General features: G+C 45.2%; 1 protein-coding gene across 7 annotated transcripts in view; it reads right to left on the minus strand.

Annotated features, from left to right (window-relative positions):
* Window positions 1-15,194, minus strand: part of ST3GAL5 (ST3 beta-galactoside alpha-2,3-sialyltransferase 5) — a 297,392-nt gene that overhangs the window by 195,374 nt on the left and 86,824 nt on the right. The window lies entirely within an intron of this gene.

A 15,194-nucleotide genomic window follows, 5' to 3' on the forward strand; every position in this document is an offset into this window, starting at 1 on the left:
TGCTAAACCGGTCCTGCTGCCACCCCCGGACGGGCTCAAACCGGTACCACTTACAGACTTTCTGACTCAGCCATCTGAGCCTGTTGAATTGCTCCAGCTGTTGTTGCCCTCGGAGGGGCCAGATTTCATCTTTGAGTACCCCCTGTTAAGATGGGACCCAGGAGGAGGGGGAGGCCTTGAGGAGGGGGTACTGTTACAGTTTTGGCTGCAGTGCAACTGCCTCACCACAAGGGGTCCCTCTAGTGCTGGCTTTCCGGACAGGTCCCGTCCATCTCCTCTGTCCACTCTATGCTCTGGGTGTGTCCTTATAACCCTGCCTGACAGTTGCCTCGGTGCTTCGGCATACTGTTACGACTGGGCTCCGGTCAGGAGTCGTGAACACCACCCAGAAGGGTGGCTCCAGATTGAGAGAGACAAGAATGGCTGATACAGGGTCTGGGTCCAGGCTGGGTCAGGGCAGGCGGCAGATAGCAGTGTCTGGGTCCAGGCTGGGTCAGGGCAGGCGGCAGAAAGCAGTGTCTAGGTTCAGGCTGGGTCAGGGCAGGCGGCAGATAGCAGTGTCTAGGTTCAGGCTGGGTCAGGGCAGGCGGCAGATAGCAGTGTCTAGGTTCAGGCTGGGTCAGGGCAGGCGGCAGAAAGCAGTGTCTAGGTTCAGGCTGGGTCAGGGCACAGTAAGCAGGGCAAGGCAGGTCAGAAGGCCCGTAGGCCACACGCACACACAGAAGGCCCGTAGGCCACACACACACACAGAAGGCCCGTAGGCCACACACACACCGTAAGCAGAGCAAGGCAGGTCAGAAAGCCCGTAGGCCACACATACACAGAAGGCCCGTAGGCCACACACCGTAAGCAGAGCAAGGCAGGTCAGAAGGCCCGTAGGCCACACAAGGCAAGGCAAGGCAAGGAAAAGGCCCGAAGGCCGCGCAGGGCAAGGAAAGGCCCGAAGGCCGCGCAGGGCAAGGCAAGGCCCGAAGGCCGCGCAGGGCTAGGCAAGGAAAGGCCCGAAGGCCGCGCAGGGCTAGAGCAGGGAGCCCAGGTGAGCTCGATGCCGAAGCACCGAGGCAACTGTCAGGCAGGGTTATAAGGACACACCCAGAGCATAGAGTGGACAGAGGAGATGGACGGGACCTGTCCGGAAAGCCAGCACTAGAGGGACCCCTTGTGGTGAGGCGGTTGCACTGCAGCCAAAACTGTAACATTATGGACATTATATGCCGCAGTCCTCCCCGGTATAAATCCCGCTTGGTCCAGGTGAACCAATTGTGCTATAAAACAGTTTAACCTGGTCGCTAAGATTTTGGCTAAAAGTTTAACATCGATATTTAGGAGCAAAATCGGCCGGTAGGACTCACACACCACCGGGTCCCTCCCAGGCTTGACCAGAATCGTAATTCCTGCAGTGTTAGCCTGCGCGGACAATGTTTACCCCACTCTCAGGGAATTGAAATAATCATCTAATATCTGTGCCAACTGTGTGGCATAACATTTATAAAACCTAGGGATGTAGCCATCTAGTCCTGGTGATTTACCAGGTTTCAGTGTTTTAATGGCTTCCTGAATTTCTCCAATTGTGATTTCTTTATCTAGAAATTGTCTTGGAGACAATGTTAACTCTGGCAAGGGAATATCGTCTAAATAGCAATCAATCCCCTCATCTTTAATCGACTGGTCCATGCTATAAAGGAGAGAGTAAAACTGATGAAATCAGCTACGAATAGATATATTATCCGACAGCAAAGTTCCCTCTAAGGATGTAATCTTTAAAATGGTAGATTGGGCTTGTCTGCATTTTAAAGTTTGTGCTAAATATTTCTCCGCTTTATTTCCCCCCCCCCCCCCCTCAAAAAACCTTTGCTGAGCTTTTTCTATTTGATGGGCAATTGCAGCGGAATCCAATGCTGCTATCTGATTACAAACCTCTATTATTGTCTGGCTAATCTGATTCCTGGAGCTATCGCTAAGGTGTAAGCAAGTCAGGTGTTTTAGTTGGTCAAGTAATTCAGAACGTTCCCTCTCCCATTGTTTTTTTTAGGTGGGACCCTCTGGCAATAAAGGTTCCCCGTAACACGACCTTTAAACATTCCCACACGATCCCTGGATCGGTGTCGCCTGTATCATTAAGTTTCAGGTAGTCCTGGATCTCTTTCGCAATCCGGGTCTTAAACTCCCCATCTTCCAACAAGTCATTAAGCCTCCAATAATGTTGACTTCTGTCATTGGACACACATTTTCCCTTACCCCTTATTCAGTAAGGGGCCGAAAACGCGCGTCCAACCCGCCGAACCTAATAGCGCCCTCAACATGCAAATGAATGTTGATGGCCCTATTAGGAATTCCTGCGCGATTCAGAAAACAAAATGTGCAGCCAAGCCACACATTTTGCTTTCAGAAATTAGCGCCTACCCAAAGATAGGCGCTAATTTCTTCGGACAACGGGAAAGTGCACAGAAAAGCAGTAAAAACTGGTGATATTAAGTCGGAGGTCCCGAAGGGTAAAAAAAGTATAAAAAGAAAAAAAAATTTTTGAAGTCGGCCCGCGGCTGTCAGGTCGAAAACTGGACACTCAATTTTGCCGGCGTCCGGTTTCCGAGCCCGTGGCTGTCAGCAGGCTCAAGAACAGACGCCGGCAAAATTGAGCGTCGGCTGTCAAACCCGCTGACATCCGCCGCTCCGGTCCAAAAGGAGGCGCTAGGGACGTGCTAGTGTCCCTAGCACCTCCTTTTGCCTGTTTCTACTGCTGAGCCTAATTTAAATACTGAATTGCATGGACTTTACTGAATCGGCCCGATAGTTCTGTATCATCAATTGGAACCAGATGGGAACGTGGTCTGACCACACTATGGGCTCGATGTCCACTCCGCTTGGAAAATGTTCTGGGATTGGTGGCTAGACCAAAAGGCAGTGCCCAAAATTGATAATGGCACCCCAAAACCACAAAGTGTAGAATGCATTGGTGTTTCAGATGGGAATATGACAGATTCAAGGGTATCATAAATTCGACTGCACCACCATTATTACAGAGCGTAAGGTTTCCATTTGAAAATGTCACCTTCAAGTGACAGTTGACCCTCTTGAGATCCAAGATGGGATGAAAGGAGCCCTCCTTCATGGGCACAACAAAATTAATGGAATATCGCCCCATACCTTCTTGAGACATGAGCACCAGAACCACAGCCCTCAGTCTGAGGAGCCTTTGAAGCACGAACTCCACTGCCTGCTTCTTCTGCAGGGAGTGGCAAGGGGACACCATGAACATGTTCTGAGGAATACTGCAAAATTTTAGTGCATACTCTTCGTGTTTCACCTTCAGGACCCACTGGTCCGAAGTGACCCTGACCCCCCTCCGACAAAAGAGAGATATCCCCCTATTTCCTGTTTCAAAAGGTGGGTTGGCAGAATATCATTGGGAAGCATGGGAAGGTCCACCACCCAAACCCGCTCCTCTCTTAGGCTACTGGGGGACAAAAGCATTGAGATCTACTGAAAAGCCAAGTCTGCTGAAAGGATGTCCGTCTGTAGGGATGGAAATGCTTGGAGCCCCAGAAACAAGCCCTCATACCAAAGGGGCGCTGTAACTGTTTCTTATCCTCCAGCAACTAAGGCACCGGAGACTCGCCCTACTTACTGGCCAGTTTCTCCAACTTGCTCCCAAGAGCAAGCTTTTAAAGAGCATCTTGGTAATATTACCAAGCTGTGTCAGCTGACCAATTTCACAACCAGAGTTGACGCCTTGCCGCAATCACCAAAGCTACTCCTCTGGCCGAGGTCTTCTAAAAAGGCAGCAGTAGACTCCATAACCCCTCTGGAATTCCCTCCAGACTCAACCTCTTGAAAGAGAAACAAACAAGATCTCACCACTAGGGCGCAACAGGAGGCAATCTGTAAATTCATCACCAATGCCTCAAAAGGCTTGCTTCAGAATAGCCTCAATCCTTCTATCATGTACATCCTTTAAAGCCGCTCCTCCCTCAACAGGGATCGTTGTCTGCTTAGACACAACACATACCAGAGCACCCACTTTGTGAAAATGCAAACGCTCTCTTACAGCCGGAGCCAGGGGGTACAGGTCTTCCAATGTCTGACTTCCTTTAACATTTCCCTCTGGGGCATCCCATTCCAGATCAATTCCTGCATGGAAGCCATCAGAGAGAAAAAACAAGAGACTATGAAAGGAAAGTGAAATGGGATTCTTCCTCAGCTCTGACATAGCATCTGAACCAGGAACACCCAGCTGTTTCAAGGTCTGGAAAATCAGGGCCGGCAGTTCATCTCTACAAAAGAATTGCAACATGGTTCAATACGGTTCCAGTCCTGGAGGAATTTCCCCATCTTCCAGGGAATCAGGATCAACATCAACATCAGTGCCATCCAGATTCCTGTCAGGAACGCCTGCAGGAAGCCGAAGTAAGCCCTGGCGCTTAAGCATAAGACTGGAAGAGGGAGGAGCCATCGGCTGAGGGTCCGACCTGACAAATGGGGGAAGCGGAGGACCATGCCTGAAGAAAGGCTTGAAAGCCTTGAAAAATTCCACACAAGAAAAAGCAGCCAGGTCCATACCAAGCCCAGAAGGAACTGGAGCTGGTCCCCTAGAACTTTTATTTTTCATTTTATTTTTAACATGTTGTAAACCGTTTTGATAAAATTTTATTTTAAAAAACGGTATATAAATACCTTTAAATAAATAAAATAAATAAATAGAACTGCTCTCGCCAGTGGAGGAGCAGTCAAGGGAGAACTAAGATCTGGCATCCCCCCCAGTCAAGGCCATGACCAACCCATCATCAGAATGGGAAGAGCCAGGCTTAGCAAAATCCAAGGAAGACAATTCTCCCTGAGCGTCTGAACACCTCTGACACAGGTTAGAAGCCAAGTCAGGCTGAAAAGCCCTAATAGGACAGTCAAACAGGAAGACGTTTAGGCTTCTTGCTTACTGGTGCCATCGCTGCGGTAAACATGGGTCGGAATGGCTCGCACTCAAAAATTAAATGCATCCAAAACCAAGTGCCTAGAAGAAAGCACAGCAAGGCACACACACAACCTGTGCTCCAAGTTAAGCACGGAAAAAAAAATGTTTGCATGTAAAAAACATGTCCAAAAAACAAGCGCACAGCACGTGCACAGAGCAGACACCGCGCACACCAAAAGCCTATATAGAGGGCAGAACATACACAAGAGCGCACGAAAACTGACATCGCGGCCTACAATGCGGCGTACAAGAAAAATTCCTAAGTGCGGGGCCTAGCCCACCAGGCTGCCCAGGTCCCCCAACCCCAACGGGAGCAGGAACAAACGTCGGCACGGCATGCTGAGAATGGAGACTGGAGGAAGTGCTAAAATCCCTCTGTCTCTGATTCAGGTAAAAAAAAAATGTTAAACCTTACCTGAGCTCAGCACTTACAAGCAGAGTACAGAGATGGTCTCTGGCTATGAGGCAGGGCATCTGCTGTCACCACCATGCTCGGCCTCCTGTACCTGCTGCCTTTCAGCTGAACTAGCAGCTAAGTCAACACCGGGAAACCCATCTACCAGACTAAGGCACACGGAAGGACCACAGAAATCACCTCAGGAATTCTCAACTGGGGGAGGGATCTTTAGTTATCACCACAGGAGAGCAGGGATCTCTTTTCTTGAATTTAGAATTAAATTTCTCCTTTCAAATAGGTCAAAGCAATCCCCATAGGGAGATGCACATCCACCATCTGCTGGAGACAGAGAATACTGGCAGGCTGGGGTAATTGCAGGGTTACATATATTGTGACATCAGCTTACTCAAGTCTCCATGTGCTGGCAGGGGAGCATAAACCCATTGGTCCTGAGTCCATCTGACTACACGCTAAATTACAATTTCATTTTTAATTTTAATCTTTGTAAACCACTTTGATCTTTTGATCTCTATTTTTTTCTGATTTACTACAATTCCATTTGCAGCAACAGACATCCTTCAACCAACTTTCTTGGGAGCAGTTCTTTCCCTCTGGAACTCTCTCCCAGATGAGCTCACCACATATCTGACTACCTCCATTTCAGGAAGCAGATGAAAGCTGGCCTTTAAAAGTTTGAAGATTAATTCTAAAAGCCGGCATGCATGGCAAAATGGGAAGATATGAGTGTATGTCCAGCCGGCACATGATGAGCGGATTTTAAAAGCCACCTGTGTACACGCATATCTCCCTGTATGTGCACAAGGGAGAAAGCTCAAAAAGGGCATGGAGTGGGCAGGACAAGGGCATTCCAGGACTTTAACATGAAATGTGCATTTAAGTATTTATGGGCATTAGCACACGCCGGGTCCCCTGCTGCTTAACTTTACTACTGCTATGTATGGCATGCAAGAAAAACCAATATACAAAAAAAAAACAAAAAAAACTAGGTTAGTCAAGCAGGGTTTTAAGGGTTGGGACTAACAGGGGGAAATGCAGGCTAATAACCTAGGGGGTTTGAAAGTCCTATCCCTTAAATGGGCAAAATGGGAAACCTAGTAATGGCATCAGCATATGTCACTTATAAAATTCCCCCACTTAAGCGGTAGAGGTGGCATTTGCACACGTCCATATAAAACTGTGCGCATAGCTATAGATGTGAATCGGAACCAGAATCGGTTCGGATTTCAGTTCCGATTCACATCTCTATGCGCATACGGCCTATTTCATGCCATTTGTGCATATACGTGCGAATGTTATAAAATGGCCATGTCCTTTGGTGCAAGCCAGCATACACGTGTACATGTGCACTCGCACGCTGGTATCAAAGTTACCATCTTGGCATTGATGCCAATCCTCATGCCTACTTCTTTTAGGAGTTCTTACCAATGACTGGCTAACTTCAAACTCCTCTCTGGCACTATAAGAGCATCTCAAATTTTCTGGTATGATCTTTCATTTACTAAGCTGTTGTCTATTTACTCAAGTTTAGATTTACATTTTTTTTTTTTTTTTTTTTTAAATATCCGATGCCTAATGTTATTGTGTTATATAATTCCTAAATGCTAGTGAGAGAATGTGGTTCCATAGCACTCTCACTTGCTGCAACACTATCCTAAAACAGTTCCATTTTGGTTAACAAAACATCAATTCAGTCCATTCATATTGGGGAAAAATTTGTTTTCAGGATCCAGGGGTTTTTATTTTAGGTTTATCACCTGATATTGGAAGCCAATCAACAGAAGTTAATAATTCAACTACAAACCATATCCTTGTTCTCTAGCAACATCCTGGAAAAAATCCACTACGCCAAAATTTTTAAATTGAGTTGGAAAGATATTTGTACCTACCAAGTATGTGAAAAAAAAATCACTACAGAAAAAGAAAAAAAAAAAAAAGATTGTACACAAAACACATTAGAAGTATTTTTTTTCCCCCATTTGGATTGGCCACTGTTGGAAACAGGATGCTGGGCTTCCTGGATCCTTGGTCTTACCCAGTATGGCATATACATAAAAAAATGGATAAAGTGCGTAGCTTGCTGGGCAGACTAGATGGGCCATTTGGTCTTCTTCTGCAGTCATTTCTATGTTTCTATATCAAGACCATTTACATGCTTAAAACTGGGTTTTACATATAAACATGCACTTTACCCATGTAAGTGGGCTTTTGAAAACTGCTACAATGTATGCCATTGAGCTGTCCATAGGATATTCATGTGTAACTGCACTTTACGCACATGAATGACTTTTTAAAATTGCTACAAACAGCATGTTACATTTACACGTGTAATTACTTTTAAAATTACCCTTTAAATTATGAGTTGACCAGCAGCCCTGGCCACAGAAAGTCTGGCTCGTGGAGAAGAGAGGAGACAGCAGCAGTGCGAAGTCTGGAAAACATCTTCACCACAGCCTAGAAGAGCCACAGCAGACCGGGGCCCCTTGCCCAGATGAGCAGCAGCACCAGAGGGGGGGGGGGGGGCCGGGGAACCCTTTCCCTGGGGTCTGAAGGGAAAAGAATAGAGCAGGGCCGGTGGAGTCCCTTCCCCAGCTCCAGTGACTACAGAAAGGAAGGAAGAAAGAAAGAAAGGAGACAGACTAATGCTGATGGGGGAAGGGGGTTATAAAGGGGAGGGAGGAGGAGGAAAGAAGGGTTGCAGTGGCCTGTAGAAGGGAAAGTGAGAAGAAATGGAGGTGCAAGCAAGCCATCCTCTCTTCCCCATCCCCCACAGAAAGAATGGCAACCGATGAGGAAAGGTTTTTTGGGGGGGGGGGGGTTTGGCAGTAGTTATACCTAAAATTGCATGCCAATACCAGGAAGTGTATTATTTTTTATGTCCTAGTTTCTTATGATCCATGATGGCAGTCCAATAGTCCGTACATTCGCTGATAGGCAGAGAATAGCAGAAGTTTTCAGCTTCTCCACTGTACAGAATACAGATGTTGAACTTGAAAATGTATAAGATTTAAAAATACTCCCTGTCATACTTCAGCTTCTCCCTAAATCTGTTTCTCCTCTATTGGAAATATTCCTATTCTTCTTATTTCCCTCTCTAAAGCCCACTCTTCAGCAGCTGGTGAAGTGAGTACAACCAACCTACCCTACTGCCCTGTGCTCCTCTTGTTATTCCCTCCTCAAAAGATTCCTATGGCTCTCTACTTGGAGGAGGTTTGGGCTCCAAATATGAATAAATTTCCAATAACTGAAGATATCTCAAGACATGAATAGTCATTGGACTTGGGTATTTTTTCTTGCTGGTGTTAAGAGAACACACTATGTGCTCTTTCAGTATTGACGTTTTTCATAAACTGAATTTCCAATACTCCGGAAGAAGGAAGGGTCTCCATAAGTTTCACAGGAGCATCTCTTTCCATTCCCTTTGGACTCACCCAAAAATTCTCAAATTGTTTCTCTAACTCCTATTTTCATCTTCAGCATCCTTTTTCAGTTCAGCAATGATTTCAGCTTTGCCATGCAGTAGTGTCGCATTACCTTCTAAGAAGGAAGTACTTTCCCCTAGGTTCATCCAATCTCTTTTGAAATAAAGAGAGAGTTGTGCTGTGCCGTAAGGGAAGCCAATTTTGTTTTAAAATTTCTTTAGGTGCACCATGATTTTCTGTCATTAATACCTTCAAGGATAATCAGCTCTTTTATGATCACAAGGAAGATTGCAGTTTCACTTTCCTGGCCAAGAGTCATTTTCTGTGCAAGGTTCTGCTCCAGCCCTTAAAGCCACTTCTATTTCACTAGATATATTCTAGCCATAAAACAAAAACAAAACACAGTTATCTTGGGCTACGCACATGTAGAAAAATATTTAGAAGACTTTGAGCGCCTGCCAAATCCTTCTTTAAAATAAAAATTAAAAAAAAAAAGGGCAAAAACCTCTTGGGGGGAAAAAAAAACGTATTGTCTATTTTGACTGTTAAACTTTTTCTCATCTATATTTTGAATTTTTTCTTCACTTAAAATAAAAAAAAAACAGAAGTTAAAATTGTTTCCGGTGGTTTTCTTTGCAGTTCTTTTCTTTGTATTTTTTTCTTGCTTCAGTGCCTCTCTTGTGGTTTCCACCCCCCCCCCCCTCTCCCCCTGGTTTCTCTTCTGTGCTAGCAAGTGGCGCCTCCTAGAACTGGGCCCAACCACAAACAGAGGCGGCTCTTCTTCTAACCTAAGTCTAACACTTGCATTTCCCACCCCTGGGGATAAATATTTGGAATAAAAGAGCAATTTTATTCACAGGGTTTCTATTTTGGGCTTGTTCTTCAGAAAGCAGATCTTTGATATATCTATCCCAAGAATGAGTACACCTTTTGAGCAGCGGCTCCTTTTCCATTCATGCAATTGGAGCCCCTCCTCCCAAAGATGGTGTGAGGGAGTCCATAAGAAACTCCCTCAAACCCCTTTTAAAGGACCGGTCACAGGAAGCTGGCCCCACCCTCCTTAAGGATCAACACTGCATGGGATTCTTGTCCAGGGGAGTTCCCTTTAGTCGGAGGTTAAGTTGGCAGGGCTTGGAGAGGCCCCTGGAAGCAGGGATAGCTATTGATTACTAAGACCTCCCAAGAGTAAAAGATTTGTGACATACCTGAACTAAGGTGAGTGATATTGTTGTGTTACCTGAAGTGAAGGCGTACAACCAGATTGTTCAAAGTCAATCCAACAGTAGATAAAGTGTACTTAAGCAACAGCCAGAGCTTAGCTGTTGTTTTTCTGGCGGTTATCAAGTCACTCACCGCTTGAGCTGCCACATATGGTGTCGTCTGTGGGATTTTTTTTTTTTCCTCTAAGCCTGACCGAGAGAGAAAACCCAAAGTCACCAGAAGAAAAAAGTGAAAAGCTGATTGTATGTACACTCCCTAAAGAAATAGGTTGGGAAAGAAGATGCTACTAGAAGGGAAGAGCACAGACAGAGGCCTGCAGTCACAACAAAAAAACTTTGCAGAAGTGGGCCAGTTCCAATCCTGCTATGCGCACAGGCTAAGGGGGTTATCCCCGCCTGGATAGTTAGGGGTCAAGGAACAAGTAAAGGCCAGATAGGCCAGCAGGTTGTTGTTTTGTTTTCCACTCTCCTATCTCCGGAGAGGTAGGTAACTTGGTCCAGGACAAGAATAGAATGGAGCAGATAATCCAGATCTTTGCTACCGGCCAGCAGCAATTACAGAACACCCTGTAAAAACAAAATTAACAAGCAGCAGCTATTACAAGAGCAGGTGGTGCAGCAGCAGCAGCAAACAGTGTTACTTCAGACAGCGGGGGCTGTGCAGACTGCTCCGAAGAGGATACTGCAGGTAACCTTGATGCCTCACACGCTATTTAAAATGAAGGCTAGCAAAGACCCAGAGGTCTTCCTGAAAAAAACAAACAAACAAAACAAAAAAAAAACTTTGAAAGAATGGCACAGTTGTCTGCTTGGCCCGAAACAAACTGAACAACCTACCTGGCAAAGTTTTACAGGCAGAAGTCAAGCAGCTTTCTAAGCAGCCAACCTAGATGGGAGGCCACCTATGCAGAGTCAAGGCCTCTATCCTGGAGAGAGCTTGATATACCTCAGAAACATACCAGCAGAAATTCCAGTAGGGTGCCCTGCAGCCTGGGAAGAGCCCCAAAAACCTTCACTGCCTAAAAGATGCCGCTGGAAATGGTTGCAGCCAGAAGCAAAGACTGGACTAGAAGTAGCCCAACAGGTATTTCTGGAGCAATTCCTGGAAGGGCTTGACCGCCCCAAGCAGAACTGGGTCTGCAATTACACAGGCCTCACAGAAGAGCCCTAGAAGTGGTGAAAGCCTTCCATCAGGTACAATTAATGCCCGGTCTAAGGAGGCTAGAAAGGCAACCTGTGCAACCTCCCTGGCGAACTACAGAGAATGAAGCTCCTCAGCAGCGTTTTTCCAAGACTATTTCTTCTAGGCCCAAAACCCAGGCCACAATCCCTTCCACGTGCTTTAACTGTGGTTGGAGAGATCACTTAGCAAGGGACTGTCAATTTGAAGGAAGCAGAATTATGGACATCAGCCTAGTGACCCAGCCGACATTAGAAGGAAGAAAAAGGGGAAAAAGCAAAATCTCCTAAACAAGGCGGTCAAGTCAAAGGAAAAAGGGAACCATGGAGAGGCTGGAACAGCCCAGGAATGGGGGGGGGGGGGGCAGTGAATGACTGCCTTCTCTGCCCTTTGCATGGAGAACGGTCTTGATGAAAAACACTCCCTGTATTGATGGGCAGACAAGAGGGAGCCCTTGGAAGGGATGGGCAGTGCAGGGAGGTGATCTGCTCGTTCTGTTTGGCAGAGGACCATATGGAAGAAGGATATCCCTGGTGTAAAGACATGGAGGGTAAACACAGAGTAGCAGAGCAACATGAAAGAGAACCAGAGGTGGGCCCCAGAATGAAAATGATAACTGGGACTGTGAATGGAGCCGCACTTGATCAAAGCTCCAAAGCTGCAACTTCGTGGACATTCATGCAAAACTCTAAGACTTTATAATACAAGTCAAATTGGATGGAGAGCCCACCCAAGCACTGGTCGATTCGGGGTGTGGCAAGACTCTCAATCATGAGAACTTGCTTCAGGAGGAGCATATTTTTTTTTCCATACTGGGTCAGACCAAGGGTCCATCAAGCCCAGCATCCTGTTCTCAACAGTGGCCAATCCAGGCCATAAAAACCTAGCAAGTACCCAAAAACTGTCTATCCCATGCTACTGTTGCTAGTAATAGCAGTGGCTATTTTCTAAGTCAACTTGATTAATAGCAGGTAATGGACTTCTCCAAGAACTTATCCAATCCTTTTTTAAACACAGCTATACTAACTGCACTAACCACATCCTCTGGCAACACATTCCAGAGTTTAATTGTGTGTTGAGTGAAGAAGAACTTTCTCCAATTAGTTTTAAATGTGCCACATGCTAACTTCATGGAGTGCCCCCTAGTCTATTATCCAAAAGAGTAAATAACAGATTCACATTTACTTGTTCTAGATCTCTCTTGATTTTAAACACCTCTATCATATCCCCCCTCAGTCATCTCTTCTCCAAGCTGAAAAGTCCTAACCTCTTTAGTCTTTCTTCATAGGGGAGCTGTTCCATTCCCATTATCATTTTGGTCGCCCTTCTCTGTACCTTCTCCATCGCAACTATATCTTTTTTGAGGCAACCAGAATTGTACACAGTATTGAAGGTGTGGTCTCACCATGGAGCGATACAGAGGCATTATGACATTTTACGTTTTATTCACCATTCCCTTTCTAATAATTCCCAACATTGTTTGCTTTGACTGCCGCAGCATACTGAACCGACAATTTCAATGTGTTATCCACTATGACGCCTAGATCTCTTTCTTGGGTTGTAGCACCTAATATGGAACCCAACATTGTGTAACTATAGCATGGGTTATTTTTCCCTATATGCATCACTTTGCACTTATCCACATTAAATTTCATCTGCCATTTCGATACCCAATTTTCCAGTCTCACAAGGTCTTCCTGCAATTTATCACAATCTGCTTGTGATTTAATTACTCTGAACAATTTTGTATCTCCATATTGGCTTACCTCACTCGTCTCATTTCTTTCCAGATCATTTATAAATATATTGAAAAAGTACAGGTCCCAATACAGATCCCTGAGGTACTCCACTGCCCACTCCCTTCCACTGAGAAAATTATCTATTTAATCCTACTCTCTGTTTCCTGTCTTTTAGCCAGTTTGTAATCCACGAAAGGACATCGCTACCTATCCCATGACCTTTTACTTTTCCTAGAAGCCTCCCATGAGGAACTTTGTCAAACGCCTTCTGAAAACCACAAGAGAAGAGACACTGGTGTGTATACACAAGGACAAAACACAAATGTCCAATTAGTTAGATCCTGCTAACTCCAGCAGGACAGACCATGATGGAAGTGTGTGTCTTTCCCAAACTCCCATATCCAATAATCCCGGGTTGAAATTGTTCCCAGTTTTCAACTCTATGGAGTCAACGCACAGGTAATTGGGAGTCATCCACCCAGAAGGGGGATGGCCTTCAGGCAGAGCCGGGAGTTAGCCTGGACATGGCTGGATGCTCAACCATACAAGGCCAAGTTGAGGAGGAGGGTATATGAGGGAGTCCATAAAGAAATGCCCTCAAACCACCTTAAAGGTCCAGACACAGATAGCTGGCCCGGTCTTCCTTAAGGATCAACATTGCAAGGGATTCTGGACCAGGGGAGTTCCCTATAGTCAGGGGTTAAGTTGGCAGAGCAGAGAGAACTTAGAGATGCACCGGGAAGCAGAATGAGAGCCACTGATTACAAGGACCTCCCAAGAGTAAACGTTTATGCCATACCTGAAGTAAGGCGAGTGATATTATTGTGCGTTACCTGAAGTGAAGGTATACAGCCAGATTGAAGTTAATCCCACTGTAAATAAAGTGCACTTAAGCGACAGCCAGAACCTGTTTCTCTGGCTGTTGTTATCAAGCCACTCACTGCTCGAGCTGCCACAGATGGGTTAAATACCCACATATGTAATCCCTGGGATGACTGAACCCGGACAATAGTTCCAGAGGCCCTTTCTCACACTTCTATGGGGTGGGGGGGGGGGTTTCCTTTGAAGGCCCTCACATTGCTCTTTACTTCTCTCATAATTAAATCTCTGAACACAGCACTGATAATCTCAGTATAGGAGGATAAAGTCACTACTTAAGACACGTGTGGTTTGGTGGTTTCAAACATTTCTCTTTTACCGATAAGATACAAGGATGATTTAAAGTCTTTACAGCTGTGTACTTTACTTTCAAGATGATACAAGTGCTTTTACTAAGTTTGTGATTTCTTACAGTCTTTATTAAGTTCATGTGTTTCTCCAATTTAGTTACATGATTTCTTCCCTCCCACTGGATTCTGGGCACATGTGGTGCTGCCTTCCCCGTATAGATGAAGTATGAAAAAAGTTACTTTTAAAGTATCAAGTCTTTATCTCCTCTTGTAGTATCATGGGTGATCTCTTACTCCTCTTTCTCCCAGTCTTCAGTAGATATTAACAGGCCATGGATGTGGTCCATCTCCTCCCATTTTCTTTTTTTTTTTTGTCCAAATTTTTATTAAAAAAAGTTTTGTTTCATAATATTGAAATTAAGAAAAACCAAAGGAAGAAAGGGAAAATTGGGGTGGGAAGCTTCCAAACATTTAAGAAACAAGCATTCCAGACAAATATACAATCTAATACAGTCTGTTTCTATACATATGCAAGCTGACCAAATCTTATGATAGCAAACAGCAGATTAGTAATACATCGCTTATCACAATCCAAGTCCTTGAAATGGTCAACCAACCGCCACTTAGCCATACAGCTGCACAATCACTGATATCTCCTGGCCGCCTCCCCCTTATACCAATAATATAAACACACTGTGCACCAGAAACTAAATTTAAATTAACAAGCTTTTTCCAATTAAGCAACACCATTTTGAGGGCTATAGATAGCACAAATATAGAGTAATCCCCCCCCCCCCCCCAAGGAGGACACAGAGGCAGCTGAATGGCAAGACTTAAGAAAATCAAGATTATAAGACATAGGGAAGGTTACATCTAACATTTTGGAGATCATACACCATACATCTTGCCAAAAAAGATTTGAAGCCGGACAATAATAAAGAAGATGGGGTAAGGCAACCTTGGGAGTTCCACAGGACCAACAGTGATGAGTATCAGAGAGGTCACTTTTATATTTGGTCCAAGATGTCCAGACTGTTGGTGGACAAGAAAAGCTATGGACTGGATGAGATGGGAAGACAAACA

Source organism: Rhinatrema bivittatum, chromosome 1, assembly GCF_901001135.1.
Source record: "Rhinatrema bivittatum chromosome 1, aRhiBiv1.1, whole genome shotgun sequence".
In the NCBI taxonomy this organism is placed as follows: Eukaryota; Metazoa; Chordata; class Amphibia; order Gymnophiona; family Rhinatrematidae; genus Rhinatrema; species Rhinatrema bivittatum.